Raw genomic sequence first — 9831 nt, 5'->3', positions numbered from 1 at the left:
ATTCAAAGACATCCAGAAAACTTTACAGTAGTCATATATATTGTAACTGCATTAAAAATGTTAAAATGATGTGTGTTTATGCTCAGGCAGACGTTTCTATTTTACTATCAAAGACCCATAAATAAAGATACTTGACCTTTATTCTCCTCTGATTTCATTTTTACATCACTGTTGTCCTCTTGATTACCACCATTATCACAGTTACTTCTGTCACCTTCACTTTTACATATCATCAGTACTTTTTATTTCATCATTGACATCTGAATTTTCAGTAACACCCATTGACTTTGAAATAACTTCCTAAAATAAATAATTAAGACCAAATTAAATAAGAACTGTAAATTCAATATACTGTGTACATCTGCACTTGTACGTACTTACTAAACCCACTGTTATGGAGGAAAGCACAGACAGAGCTTTGCAATACAGTGAAACATCAACAGACACAGCTGCATGAACGACATTACTCTTTTAAGAAATGCATGTCCTTGTACACTTTAACCTTTAAAGGCCAAAAGGTACATCATGTCCCATAACACAAATTTGTAAGAGGCCAAATGAGACAATGACGTCCTTTTAATTGTTAAAAGCTTTACGTACTTAGATAAATAGACAACTCATGTACCCGTGCATGCACGCACACACAGAGAGACAATTAATTCTGGTCTCCCCAAAACCATACATGAGAATGATGACAGCTACCACAAAATGTACCACAATCAGATTATTATGGCAGGAATAATTTAAATTTTTCAAATAACGTACCTTTTTACCATTTTTAGGTTTGGCAGACTTTGCTGACATTTCATCATCAATATCATCATCCGCACCACTGCTCTCCTTCCTTCCTGACAAAGCAGACTTCACTTCAAGATCTCTTTCTATCACCATCTCATCCACACGACTACTTAGATCTTCTTGGAAGGATCGAATTGATTCTGTATTGTTATTGGGACTTTGAACTGGAATATGTTGCAAAGGTGGTAATGTATTCCAATTATTGATGGGCCAGACTGAATTCTCCTAAAATTATTAGAAGCTACATTTGCAACTGGTGGTCACTACAAAACAAAATGTGCCAAGGCTCAAAGAGGACTGCCCACTGAACTGGAACATGAGGAATGCTACTTGCATTCAGATACTAACGATTGTAATAATGTCTCTTGAATTTCCAATTCAAACTGAATGGACACTCTGCTAGTCTCACAAAAACGTTACATTCATAGCGATTCATGTGACTGAGGAAATTAGAAGAAATGTTATTAGTGAAACACAAATAAATAAATAAATAAGCCCCTTTTTCAATAGTCACATGTTCTAAATATGGCTCACTGCCTAGCTCTGGTTTAAGTCAAACAAAAATACTCTGAGAAAGAAAACAATGAATTACCTCACTTTCAGATTCAAGTGAATGACTGATGAGGTCTAATCCATTTTCATCATCTTGCCTTGCACTGGCTAAGACCATTGCGTGGCATCCACCACAAGCAACCTACACACAATAAAACAACATTTCACGCTCGGCAATTAATTTTATAATATGAACCTTTACAAACCTTAAAAATGTAAGAAATATATATATATATATATAATTTATTTATTTAATAAACTTGAAACACTTCTTTATTTACCAAAGCTTTAAACAAATCTTTTGTTGTATCAAAACTGTAAGACCATGGGTACAGCTACCTGTATCAATGATTGCCATAACCATTACTACTCCAACTTCCATGAATTCAAATTTCCTGTTCAATTTAAAAGAAGACAATAACTCATAGTGCATAGGTTCTCAATACGAGGACCTCCAATGTATTTTGTATGGCCTGCATACATTTTTCTAAGACCTGTGTCAAAGTGTGTAATGGAAAACACATCCCTGAGATCAGAGATCATCATGTAATCAGTATTTGGCGTTATCCATTGCTGTGACCAGTTGTTCAGCAACATGAGATGGGATGGCCTATTGGTCTATCATGGGCCAGCAGTTTTCCTCTACTAGAACACTGCCCCCTACCAGGTCATCAATGCCTGACATTACACCAGAATCTCCTGTGGATTTCGGTCTTCACTTTGGTGAGGACATGAATCAGTGCTACACTGCTATCAAGATTCACTGATTTTTATTCTTTCCTGCCTCATTTTCGAATGCATGTAAATTATTTATAATGAAGTACAGTGGCCTGAGCCACATCGGTCCTTGGGCCTACCACGTACTCGCCCCAAAACAAGGCCTAAAAGCTGGGAGTTCTGTATGTGTGTTGTCACCAAGCCTCTGATAAATGTGGGCGCAATTCAAAACAATGTATGTTTATAAGTTGTCAAGGCCATTGTCTGGGGCAAGTACACAGTATGGTCATGAACCAACATGTCTGAGGCCACTATACTTTAATGTGAATAATATGCATGAATATACAAATGAAATGAAAGGACGAGGCCGAGTTCTACAATCCGGATCACAGCCCTAAGCAGGAAACGCAACAACTAATGGAACAGCTAAGGGCCAAATTCCAAACTGCAATTCAGGCACTACAAGACGAACTCCTCAGCACTCACTTGCCAGACCTTCTCCAACAATTTCATTCTCAATATAGGCAAACATAAGAAATTACTCCATGGGATGACTACTAGAAGGCCTGCTTCAAAGTCCACCTCTCCCTCTAGACACTGTGCCCAAAATCTTCAAGCTCCCACATGAAGTCAAGAGAATCACCTCACTGATCACCATCAACAAATCACAATTCCATCCCAACCCACTTCTGCCAAATCCCACCAAACCACCATAAAATCCATCACCATCCAATAATGATTCCATCACTGTCCCATCCATTCCCATCACCACGTCACCCATTCCATCAGGAAACCATAAAAATCCTATCCCAACACATTATCATACCACCAAGAACACTCCATCACCAATACCATACCATCCCATAAACAAACCACCATCACCAACACATTCTATTGCAATTCCATACCATCACAATCAATCTCAATCACCATTCCAACACTCTCACATCACCACTTCACCACCCTATCATTATCATAACTGGCTGACATGGAGCTGCCTGGGTTGTATCACATCACCGTCAGAGCCCTTCAGAATAGACAGAGCTGTCTGTTAAGGCATTCAATGAGGCACCTACTTAACCATTGCATCTGGCTGGTATGGAGGCCCTATTATCGCATCTATGTTACCATCATAATGGGCTGGCACTGAAGCATGAATATGGCCATTGTAATGTCGCTGTATACAGAACTCTACATAGTCATTATAGTGGGCCTATATCGAATTTATAAGGGGTTCATATGCAGGTGTACATATCACAATGATATGGGGTTGTTATAAAACCGTCTGTACAGCCATTATAACCAATTGGTTTAGAGGTCTTTACACAGTCATTAAACTGGGCTGGTACGGGGGCATCTGTATTAACCAACGTATTATTGCTGAGACAGATGGTACAAAATGATGATGGTGATGCTAATGAAATGAGGTAGTGATGGGATGGTGATGGTAGGATTTGAGGTTTTCATGGTGATGAGTACAAAGATGGCCCTACTCTGGGTTGTCTGGTAGAAATTTATCAATGTTTCAGAGGTCCTTGCCCTCGTGATGGAGGTAGCAAGGACCTCTGAACCACACAGCACTACAACCCTGAAGACAGCCATCTTCAAGCTAGTAATGGTTGGGATGCTTTTTAGTGATGAAAACTTGCGAGTAGTACATGTAAATTGCAACAGAAATAAACTGGATAGTGAATGATTACTCAAGGAAAAGCAGCATTACATAGCTCAGCACTCAAGAATCTGCATCACTTTAATGACAGATCATCAAAAACCTTTAGACAGGCACATAAACCCATTTATCATTGTCAAAAACTGTCATAAAGATTTGATAAATTTTACTCATTTATGACCTTGTAGCCCGCAAGTGTGAACATGGTCCTTGGTCTCAAAAATGTTTATTGTGCAGAAACAATCTTCAAGTATGTGCATCCACACATTCTTACTTTCTGAACTGTGTATCCCTTGAACTTAGTAACTTTAAATGGAATCAACTGATTGTCGTTGTCTTGTTCACTACAAAGTTTCCCATGTCGACCTTCCCCGCATGTATACAGGCTGCCTGCATCTAAAAGATTAAAACACATTACAGCAGACTCTCAATTGTGTGAGTAAACAGATGATAGGAGAGGAAGGAAGAACAAAAAAATTATATTTTCTACTGACCGATTCACTCTAGTGACATGCATGCACACAACCAAATCACAATTTCAATTATACGTACAAGCCTACTAAAAACCACAAAGGTTTAAAACAGATTTTTACTGTGTACATAACTGAACAAGAAAACGTTTTAATATAAAAAAAAAGTGACTGCTCACACCACAGAATTTTATATGTACATTTACCTTGAAACAGTTTAACATCACATTTTAAACTTTCGAAGTAAAAAGACAAATGATTACTTTTTATGTAAACAACATAAGTGACAACGTATAAATGGCCAAAACATTCATGGCAATAAATAATATTTAAATTGTACAAAATAAAGTTGTAACTGGTGGTTTAGCATTGAGCTGATTTACCCGATACAAAGGTATGAACCGCAAAACCAATTGTAAGTTACATTAAAATACAGTATTTCTCTTCATGTTAAGTGAACATTGTGTCATGTTCTTATAGAGACTTCTGACAATTTCAATGCAACCTGTAGCAATTTGGTCCAATCCCTTTACTTCCAAAGCTTAGTATTAACATCAAAAAGAAGGAATGCAGAGACAATAGATACTGGTGGATGAGCGAGACAAAACTCTTAACATGGCAATGTCATAGGAAGAAGCACAATGTTCATAAAATCAATTTAATTAATGTATGAACGGTCTGCAAAGAAGCAATGTCCCACCTGTTATAAATGCTGTATGGCTTTCACCACATGCCACATCTCTGATCACACAACCTTCTAAACTTGTGACCCTTGTTGGCAGTACACTTTGAGGAACATCTACTCCGAGACCCAGCTGACCATTAAAGTTATTGCCAAATGCAAACACCTCACCACCAGCTGGAAATTGATAATATACTTAGCTTCATGATTCACGACTCTTACACCAATCTGTAACTACAAAACACTTTGTATTCAATTAAACCAATCCAGAGGCAATAAATTTCAAACCCTATCACGTGGTTCAATCATTATTTTGTTTGTAAATGAACTATCAAACCTGTTTATATTTTGGCACCCCATGATCACTATGTTATTTCTTGAACATTTTCATCCATCACCTACAAAAACCACTTGTACTCAAGTGCACCATTTAGATGTGCACACGTCCACAGTCACTTGTTACAAAGAGAGAATTTTATCTCAACTACATTTCTCTACAAAGAATCAACAAACTCTTGAAGCCAAAGTGAGCAGCATCAACCTCACCCGTCAATGCAACCGTGTGATATCCACCACAGAAAACAGATTTTACTGGAATTCCAAGCGTCACTTTCTGAGGAGAGGTAATGTTTGGTAAGGCTGTCGGGCAGTCCTAACTTTCCTGATTCACTTTCTCCACATGTGTATAAAGTGCTGCTTGCTGAAGACATCAAAGATCTCCTAGTACGGAAATAACTGACAAAAAATAAAATAATTATGTTCATATTTTCAGCTTCCATTACATCATTTATGCTACTAACAGACAAGTACGCCATTCAGTAATGTAAAAGTTTATGTAAGGTGAGAATATTCACTTCTAAAAAGTAAGGAATCAGAATTATTTAAAAAAGTTCCTGCTTTCAATTTTTTTGGAAGCTGGTGGAAGAAGTCAGTTACATTCTTGATACTAGCGATCAAACAAATTTACACGCTCAGTTCATCAAGAAACTACCTCTGATTGATCCTAAAGGTTCACTAGTACATTCACAACAGCCCATTGCTGGATCCTATCCTGAGCAAGTTAAATCCAGTCCACAACCTCACACCCTATTTCCATTTGCAAACAGGGACATCAAGCTCTTGAGAGCTACGACAGACTGTCACGTGAATCCCCGATGTTCAGGGCAGAAACCAATCCATGCTCACATGACTAAGACTTCATTACAATTTCCCATAAACTACTATTACTATTACCATATATGGAATGAGATATTACATAAGCTAAACTCTCTACGACTTTCCCTGTTGGAAACTTTCCATAACAAGACTTGAATTCAAACATCTTTGAATGCATTTCAATACTTCATTATGTGCCATATGCAATATCAGATTGACATAAAATATATTGCTTTTGCACGTCTAGAAAACTGTACTTTAAATTCAGTAATTTTTTGAAAAAGTTTGTATATATGCACTTCTTTGACTCATTTATACAAAATTCTATAATTTCTATTACTCAAAGATTCCAACACACCTGTAACAAATGCTGTGTGATAATATCCAAAACTGATGTGAACAATCTGCTGGTCAAAAGGCATTAAAACAGGACTCAAAACACTATCATTTGTTTCTGGGAGCCCAAGCTGACCACCTGAATTGCTACCCCAAACATAAACATGTCCACAAGCTGTAAAAAACAATGTCAAAAACTGGCATCAGCAGTTATAATATTATGAAACAGTACAAATCCTGGCAGAAGTACAATTATTGTGACAAAATACATAAATTTTCTTGATTGCAAATAAAAATGAAACCTTACTATCTTAACATTTTACTTACCTTTTTACCAACCACCAATGGTTGGACAGAAGTTACCTCTTTTGAAGACTTAACAGACATAATTTACCATGAACAGAGGCATCAAAGAAAGAATAAATTGTGACATTTCTAACTTATTTCCACTAAAACTTGTTAAAATTTAGTCAACACAACAGAATTCTAGTTTTGTTGATGTTATATTTACACATTACAGTTTATAACATAACATGAATACAACTGCAAATAAGGTACAGAATGTTGTCGTTGTTTCTGTTACTATGGTAGCAGCAGCAGGTTTTATTTTCTTTTTGAGAAAAACTTTCACTGTATAGAGTTTATACTAAATTTGTCAGCTCTAAGTTTCATACTGTCTCAAGTTTGTAAGCGTTTATTTCAAACATGACTTGTAGAAATTTTTATAATCTTTACACAAAATTTCAGATTCTTACCTCCAATTCTATCAATGAGAAAGGTGATGAAAATTTTCACAAAGACAACATTCTACAAAGGAAATTACCTTAACAAAGGTGCATATTTTATGACACACCATTTCAGGGCCCTATACTACACTACTGTTGCTCTCACATCTAAAATTTGTGTCTGTCATGTTGCTACCACTGATTGTAGGAACGTCCATAAAATTAAAAAGAAAAAAGGGGAGAAAAGAGAAAGAGGCCAAAATATTCAAAAAAGAAGGGAAGAAAGACAACATTGTAATCTCAGAAGCCCACTACTTTCCTTAAAAAAAGGAAATTATTATAACAAAAACTGTAAAATAATAACCACTCATTTAAGACATAAAGAAACATGAAAGTGCACCAAATGAAATCCTACCTGTGAGTGCAGCAGAAGAAATGCATCCTGCTGACAGCCGAATCATTTCATCACGTACACCCAAAACTCTTGTCGGTGCTGAACGATCGGCTACGTCAACAACACCCAACTGTCCGTCACTGTTGCTCCCCCATGAAAATATTTCACCTGAATCTTAGTTATAAAAAAGAGAGTCAGGAAAAATATTTAAATGCATGAACTGACATTTATACAGAATTTGTAGTTTGAGTCCTGGATAGTCTTCACCCGACCACAGACGCAAACACATCACAAAACACAACTTTGACTACAGAACGACTGATCTAAAACATAAAAAACGACGAAGAGTAAAAATAAACAACCTACAAAATGAAAACTACAAAACAAACAAATCAATGATAGTTGCATTATAAAATATACATTAGTTTTAAAGATAAAAATAACGATAAGAACCTGATGATGATACGGTAGTATCGAAACATGTTGTGAAATAAAATAATGAGCGCTAAAATTGTAACATCGTAATAGCGATGAAGAGCGCCAAATTTTAAGTTTTTAAATTTTAACTTTAATAACACCAATTTTAACAACTAAGTTTTGTGTATAGACGGAAATAAGAAATATATATATTATACAGAAATTAAGTTACAAGGTGAAGAGACAAAACTTTTACGTGCACACTGTACTCTTAGAGAAATGTATCACCTCCACCTTCAGATCCTCAAATCTCACAACTTAAGACGTTTATAAACCTTTAAAAAATCAAGTCAAACTTTATTTCACCATTTGTTCACATACAAAGGCTTAATTAATGCAGCACAAACAAACTAACCTGTACTGAGCAATGTGTGTGCTCTTCCACATGCAACATGAGTAGCCTTTTCTGGCTTCAAACCTAAAAATTAATGCACACACAAATATTAGGCATTAAGTAATAATTACATTTTCACGCATAAACACAAAATTACATTTCCAGGAGAGTTAACCTTTTTCATACTATAATAGGTGCTTAAATCCCCAAACTAAAGGCCGCCAGTGCAATGCATTGACAGCTGGCACAAGGTCAATAAAAGTTAAATATGGAATCACAGAGCATCCTCCAAATTACCCATAATTTAAACAGTTGTAAATAAAATGGTTCTGCAATATAATCTGAGAAAGACTGGGTCAGTCTTTCATTACAGATGCTGTAATACAGGTGTAATATTTTCAGTAAAACATTTCAATTCAGTGCAGGCAATGATGCACTTACTCTTCACACAGCTTGGCTTCACAGTAACATTCTTATGACCGAGACCAAGTTGTCCATAATCGTTATTCCCAAACACAGACACTCTTCCTTTCTCTGGAATTCAAACAAAATTCTACAAATATTCATCAGTCACACATCATTAATAAAACTTCCAAGTCAAATACTATATGAAATAAAAATAGCACCTCTAATAGTATTCTTAGTGTCTCTGGGGCATATCTATATTCATGTATATTGCCAGCCTGCTAATGGACCATATACTGAGCCAGTTCAATCCAGTCAACATCCTCAGTTTCTTTAAAATCCATTTTAATATTATCATCTATATATAACTGGCTCAGTATATGGTCCAGTACATAAATATAGAAAAACCCCATAGACCCTAATAAGCAGAGTGTAGGACAGGTCATAGAATAGCACATTTTATTATAAGAACATAAAATAAATTTAAAAGGTGTCCCACTATATGTCATGTAGGTGCTTGAGGGGGAAGGAGGTATAGCTCCTACTCATTCTTAACCTCGGCACTAGACAGGGTAAGTGGTCAGCATCACACCCCAGCTGTGCTTCACCCCTGGAAAAAGACCCCCGTACCCATTAGATAAGAGGCTGGGTGAACCCCGGAGCCGGTCTAGTCTCAAAGGCTGCCCCTGTCACAGATTGAACCCCGGTAGTACAGTCCGTAGTCAGTCACTATTCTGGCTGAACTACCCCAACTCACTTATTATAAGAACACACACTAACATACTAAATGACATAACAATAACATTATTTTGGTTTGCATATCAATTTTACCTATTTGAAGATGGCTGCATTTTCACTGCACTGAAAAATATGTTTTATCACAATACACAATTTACATATCTACAAAATAACATGCACGTATACATGTTTTACATGACAATAAACCATTCGGTTCCTCAAAACAAAACTTTCTGCCTCTCAACAATTTTTGAGAAAGTTATATGCAAGAGAGCAAATAAATTCTTAAACTCAAACAACATCCTTGTCGAGGAGCAATTTGGATTTAGAAAAAATCTCTCAACAGAAAAGGCTCTATTTAGTTTCACTAATGAAATTG

The 9831-nt window shown here is 36.3% G+C and overlaps 1 pseudogene across 1 annotated transcript; it reads right to left on the bottom strand.

Annotated features, from left to right (window-relative positions):
• Window positions 1-107: 107 nt before the first annotated feature.
• LOC147871729 (X-linked retinitis pigmentosa GTPase regulator-like) lies at window positions 108-8850 on the bottom strand (annotated as a pseudogene). Its single transcript, XR_015538380.1, has 10 exons — window positions 8751-8850; window positions 8331-8393; window positions 7520-7672; window positions 6402-6554; window positions 5435-5588; window positions 4907-5065; window positions 4011-4132; window positions 1391-1492; window positions 766-1023; window positions 108-300 (listed from the first exon to the last, which is right to left on the bottom strand). The product of XR_015538380.1 is annotated as an X-linked retinitis pigmentosa GTPase regulator-like (transcript).
• Between the last annotated feature and the right edge of the window lie 981 nt (window positions 8851-9831).

The sequence above is a fragment of the Zootermopsis nevadensis genome, unplaced genomic scaffold, assembly GCF_977971745.1.
Source record: "Zootermopsis nevadensis isolate Lab colony 2312 unplaced genomic scaffold, Znev_1.0 Znev_ptg000042l, whole genome shotgun sequence".
In the NCBI taxonomy this organism is placed as follows: Eukaryota; Metazoa; Arthropoda; class Insecta; order Blattodea; family Termopsidae; genus Zootermopsis; species Zootermopsis nevadensis.
The sequence above is the reverse complement of the archived record's forward strand: the minus strand, read 5'-3'. Positions and strand labels throughout refer to the sequence as shown.